Source organism: Psammomys obesus, unplaced genomic scaffold (assembly GCF_907164565.1).
Source record: "Psammomys obesus unplaced genomic scaffold, mPsaObe1.curated_primary_1811, whole genome shotgun sequence".
In the NCBI taxonomy this organism is placed as follows: Eukaryota; Metazoa; Chordata; class Mammalia; order Rodentia; family Muridae; genus Psammomys; species Psammomys obesus.
This window is the reverse complement of record NW_026589447.1, coordinates 5726770-5732769: the sequence shown is the minus strand read 5'-3', so window position 1 is coordinate 5732769 and position 6000 is coordinate 5726770. Positions and strand designations below refer to the sequence as shown.

At 40.2% G+C, this 6000-nt stretch overlaps 1 protein-coding gene across 1 annotated transcript in view; it reads left to right on the top strand.

Moving 5' to 3' along the window:
- The window catches only part of Msn (moesin), a 76333-nt gene that overhangs the window by 19289 nt on the left and 51044 nt on the right, over nt 1–6000 (top strand). The gene's annotated exons all lie outside the window — the stretch shown is intronic.

The following is a 6000-nucleotide window of genomic DNA, read 5'->3' as shown; positions in this document are numbered from 1 at the left end:
CCTCCCTCCCTCCCTCCCTCCCTCCCTCCCTCCCTCCCTCCCTCCCTTCCTTTCTTCCTTCCTTCCTTCCTTCTTTAATGTTTTGAGACAACCTTTCTACATGAAACCCAGACTTGTCTTGACCTTTTCACCCTTCTGCCTTAGCTTCCACTTATGGGATTATAGGTGTGTGCTACCACATCCTGCTAATATAGACTATTTTAAATACAGTTACACACATGAACCTTTAAGCATGCATGTTGCACTAATCTGTATTGTTCTGCAACTTGCTTTATTTCCTTAGGTATAGGGTAGTTATCTTGTCAAATCAAGTTTTAAATTAGGAATGAGCATATTAATAAGCAAATTAAAAAGTGAGCAGAACTCTGTACGAATAAAAAGTTGATACATTTTTTTCTTTGTTTTAAAAATGTTTACTTAAAAAATATATGTCTCTTTGTGGGTATGTGCATGAGAGTGCAAATGACCTTGCAGTCGGGAAGAGGGTATTGGCTACCCTAGAGCTGGAGTCACAGGTGGTGGTCCTGAGTTAGCCAACACTTCTGTTGAGAATTAAATTCAGGTCTTTTGGAATAGTAGCTTGTGCTTTTAACTGCTTTCCTATTTCTCTAGCTCCCTGCCTTCTTCTTCTTTTTATTTTTTCTGAGGCAAGGTCTCATGTACTCCTAGCTTGGCCTCCTATGTGCTTTGTAGATGAGATGACCTTAAATTAGTATCATACTTTTATCTCCATTTTCAGTGCTGTGTTTACAGGGTTGGACTACTATGCTCTATGCAGCTCCTACAATTTATAAATAAAAAATAAAAATACATCATGGGAAATAAAAAGCACATTATGAGCGCTTGCTTTCCTAGGAGAAAAGGAGTGCTGATGGTGGGAATTGTGGACCTTTCTACTACATCAAAGGATATTGAAAGTTGCTTCCTTTTCTATGATCATCCTTGAGAGAGATTGCTGTGATACCATGTGTGTCTAAATGATCTTTGTAGAGTACATCTTGGTAAAGGCAACTTGCATTCTTATGCATAAAATGCTTTCATCTCTGTTTTGCTGGTTTTCTAGTTTGGAGTAGTTTCTTTCTAGGAAGCACCTAAATGAGAAGCCTGATTCTCAGAAGACTGCTGGGAGATGAAGCTATCTATGTGAGATGAAAAACAAAACTGTGAGTGAATCCATGTGTGTTGGTGGGAACTTGCCTTTGCAGTTTCCCCCCAAAAGGCCAGTGTAAAGGCCTGTGAATTAACAGTGAAACAGAATTAAATCTCTTCTCTTTTCTTATTTTAAGGTGTATACTAGGTATCTTGTCTCTGACAGAAAAGCAGTTTTGCAGAATGCTCACATATGCCTGAGTTGAACAGTTGAGGGGCATGATGACTTGTGAAATACAGATGTATAAATAAACACAGAAAAACAAACAAATAACAAATTTATCTTATTTGTCTGTTGGTCCTAGTCTTAGAAATTTGCTAATTTGAGAATATTGATCATTTGAAGATGCCAAGCTAAGAGAAGAAAAGCAAAATTACCAGAAATGCCTGCTTCCTTCTTCCCACTTGTGGCAAGCCCCACCTCACTCTTGTGTTTTAACCTGCCAAACTTCCACAGTGTGTAGAGTAGAGTCTCTGTTTGCCCTTCTTTTAATCAAGCAGCCTCTGCCAACAGAGGCTGACGCTGGCTATGCTGGGCTTCTAGGCCACTGTAGGCATTTCCCTTTCCTCTTTAGACAAACAGGAAGTGGCCTATACACTGAGTATTGGAACTTTCTGACTTACTGTGAACCACACAAAGCAAAGGTCTGAGATCACTTCCCAGAAAGAGAAAGGGAAGGGTATTTTTCTTTTTATCTCTTTTTTTCTTCCTTTTTCTCTCTCTCTCTCTTCCTCCCTCCTCCCTCCTTCTCTCCCCTCCTCCTTTTCTAAGACAACTTTAGTAAGTAGCTGTGGCTTGCCTAGAACTCAACATGTAGCCAAGGCTGGCCTTGAATTTCTGTTTCTTCTACTTCCAACTTTGAAGTGGTAGGATTACATGTGGTGGGCCACCATGCCCAGCAAGAACCATGGGTTAGGATTTTTTTACTGTGTGTTTGTGTGTGTGTGTGTGTGTGTGTGTGTGTGTGTGTGTGAGAGAGAGAGAGAGAGAGAGAGAGAGAATATGTTGTGCTAGGGATTAAACCTATGGCTCTGGATAACAGGTGAGAACTCTCTCTCTCTCTCTCTCTCTCTCTCTCTCTCTCTCTCTCTCTCTTTTCTCTCGTTAAACCCTAGGTGGGAGCTGTGTGGTTTATTGTTTAGCTGTATAAGATTTGCATCCAAGGTAGCACCTGGCATTTATTGCAGGTCAGCCTTGTGGGAAAGGCAGTGCTTCCATGCTGTCTTTGTGAGCTTAGGATAGTTCTTTATGTTCATTTAACTTTATATTCTCCTTTTGGTAATGTGAGGATGATCATGCTAGCCTTAGAGTTAATGGGCAAGTTGTATAAAGTCAAATTGGGAAGCTCTGAACTGTTAGCTCTGTAGAAAATCAAGCATACAGGATTCAAGTACTCAGAAAAGTTTCAGTTATATTTTAATGGTCTCTGTTGACAAAAGCAGTAGAGGGTGTCAGATGAAAACATTCAGTTCATTTTTAGGAATGGTTATGATATTCAAACAGGTAAGGTTCAGTTATCAAAGAAAGTTCACTTTGGATCAGCTTATTCATAGACCATTTGGGATCATGAGGCATTACTGCATAATCAGCTTTGATCTCTCTACCCCCTGTCCTAAGTCTGTGATCATATGGCATGTAAACCCTGTTGGCTCATTTAAGGGATAGTCCAGAAAATTATGTAACAATGCTCTAATAATAATGTGAATAGGCTCTGTCAGATTTCCAGTGTAAAGTGGTTATATTGCTATTGCTACCATAACCCCTTGTTGTGCGTCTTTATCTTTAAAATGGATCTTGTATAATCCTACCTATCTTGGAATTCATTGTTTAGACCAAGCTGTCTTCAGACTTCTGGTGATCCTCTTACTTGTATTCTCCAAGTACTGGGATTATTAACCCATCTTAAATTAATGTGGATAACTGATCTTAATCACAAAGAAAATGGTAAACTTTACCATCTAGAACAAGGGCTATGGTAGGCTTTTCCTTTGTGGGTCATTTGTAATCTCACTGACCTATCCCTCTAGGCTGGGAACTCAGGTCTTATTGGCAAAATTATGAGGTAGAAACTAGAAGGGAGGAAACCTAGACCTTTTATGAATGCTCCCTGTATAGATTGTGTGTTCCAGAGAAGGTTTGAGTATTTCTTTCCTATACTCTACTGTGATTCAATTCAGCCTTTGGTATGAAGAACCAAGCTCACAAAATCTTGAAAACCATTAAGACTCCTTTTAGGCATGGTCCTTTAGCTGTTAAGCATCTCAGAAAGGGAATCCTAATGTTTGGAAGCTGAGGTGGAGTTCTACTTTTTGGAATCAACTGTCTGCTTTATAGTCGGATTTCTATTTAAAATAGCCAACTCTGATAAGAATTAGACACTGCTTTTCAGGTTTTTTGGTATTATTCTATAAATATTTTCAAACGCCCCCGTATTTTCTTACCCTGTGTCTGTTTTTGTTGTTACTGTGTGTTTGGTTGTTTGTTTTTGAGATAAATAGGGTCACACATAGCCTTGATTACTAGCTATGTGGCGTTGGGGATTGAAGGCTACCTGGACTTCATGGCTGGTATCCAAGGATTCCATCAAGTGAGATAACATCCACCCCTAGCCGTTGTACTGGTGGTATAGACAAGACAAATAGCACCAGCACAGATGGTGGTAATTCTCTGCATTTGCTGCATGTGTTGTAGTTGTAAAGCGCCCCCACCACATACTGTTCTTAATATATACTTAATAACTTTCTCTGATTAGGAAGTTAGGAGTTATCTCTTAATATAGGAAAATCAAGGTTCAAAGCGGGTAAAGAACTGTAAAGATTATCTACTCCATCATAGGGCAGGTTTCAAAGGTGAGGAAGAAGATGAGTTTTGTACTCTGCAGGATTGGAGGTGGGAAAGGGAGACAAACAATGCTTCGTAAAAACCTGGACCTTCTTTCTAGAAATGGTTAGGCCAGAGTTCTGAGATTTCCAAGGAAGAATCACTTTTGAATACTTTGTCCTTTTGGCATTCCAGTAGCTGCAAATCTCCCCCAGTCATTCTTAAAATTTTGAGTCAAAAAATGAAGTTTAGAGATAAGTTTTGCAGTTAAGGGCTTTATGGGGTTGGCCACCTGTTACATTGTTTTCTCTCTACTTGAGGCCTGGACTGGTTGGCTTTGCAGTTGTCTTCCCATGTCATCCATCTTCTTGCTCTTGTCAGACCACTGCTTTCAGGGCTAATTGTCCTTTCCGTCTGGCTGAAACAGTAACTTACTTGGCTTTGTCATTCACAGAGTTGCTTACAAGCAAGTAAGAACTGCTTGGCATTTGCTTGGACCTAACCAGTGTAGGGTCTTATACTGTAATAAGAATATGAACATTGATTTAGTTTATTTATTTATTTTATTTTGAGACAGAATTTAATGTAGCTCAAACTGGCCATAAACTCTATATTGCTAAGGGTGCCCCTGAACTTGGTCCTCTTGACTCTACCTTAGTTTTTCAACTGCTGTCATGTGCTAACATGACCAGTTTCTTTTCACTTCTTTTGATTCACTAGTTAGTTCTCTGAATCGTTTGTAAAAGGATAGATGATAGAGACGGATGTATATGTTAGTGGAAATGCAATTCAATGTTTTTCCTGTGGACTCAATGAAAGATTTAAAAAGGGGGAACTTACTGTCAGCAAAGTGGCTTAATTATAGAATTCTTGCCTAACATCTGCATGGCCTTTGGTTGGAACTGAACTGCAGAAGAAATGGAAAGGAGTGGGAGTTCTGGGTTTGGTGGCACATGCCAGTGATCTCAACCTTAAGAAAGCAGATACAAGAGGATTGATTTGCGTTCATGTAGCTGCCCTGGGCTACATAGTGAGGAGCAGGCCGTCCAAGACTACATACAAACAAAGCAAAGCAAAACAAAAGAAAAATAATTCAACAAACAACTCCCCCTCCCCAATGGTGGTGGGGATCTGAACTTGTAACCTTAGTGGCCTAAGAAGGAAACTGCAAATTACTTGTTAGAGCAACCATTCTTGTACTAGGAGCTGAGCTTTGCATGAAGGAAACTTGGCTTGCCTTATTCTGACCTTGTGCTTGAGAAACTCAAGTTTTCCTCTATAGTCCATATTGGCATTATTTATAGGATTCATGTAGGCTCTAGTTGATATGGGTTAAGACTGAACGTATATTAACTAATTCCCTAAGGGAACCCAATGTTGGGTAAATGTTAAGATAACTATGTAGACTAGGTGGCACACACCTGTAATCCTAACACTCGGGGAGGCAGAGGCAGGCAGATCTCTGTGAGTTTGAGGCCCACCTAGTTTACAGAGTGAGTCTAGGACAGCCAGGGCTGCACAGAGAAACCCTGTCTCTGAGGAAAAAAAAGAAGAAAGAAAAAGTTAAGATAACTGTATCTTTAATGGGAACTTTTCTTTGTTACTTGCAAGAAAACAACCTGAGAAAGGAGAGTCCTATGCCAGTGGACATACTGTAAGAATAGAGTTGAGATAAACTAAAATTTTACTCTGGGCTCTTCATGCTCTGGTACCCGTAGGTCGAAGTGGTCCTGATAGCTCAATTGGGAATTCTCTAAACTTGGTCAGGGTTGGAGGAGATGGGAGTTACAACCCTCAGCCCCAAAATGCTGAAGGAAGGTGTAAGGTTCAGAGTAACTAAGTAGTCCCAAGGGAGATGAATAGCTCTCTTTGGAGAGTGAGTTTATTGTCTGGGCATGTTGCAGAATTGGGCTGGGGTAGGTGTGGGAATAGCATAGAATGGGAGGTGAGTAATGCTGTGGGTACCAAGGCATTCAGTAAGTGAGAACATTACAGGCAGTTGGTGAATAAGAGCCCAAGGACTTGGTGAC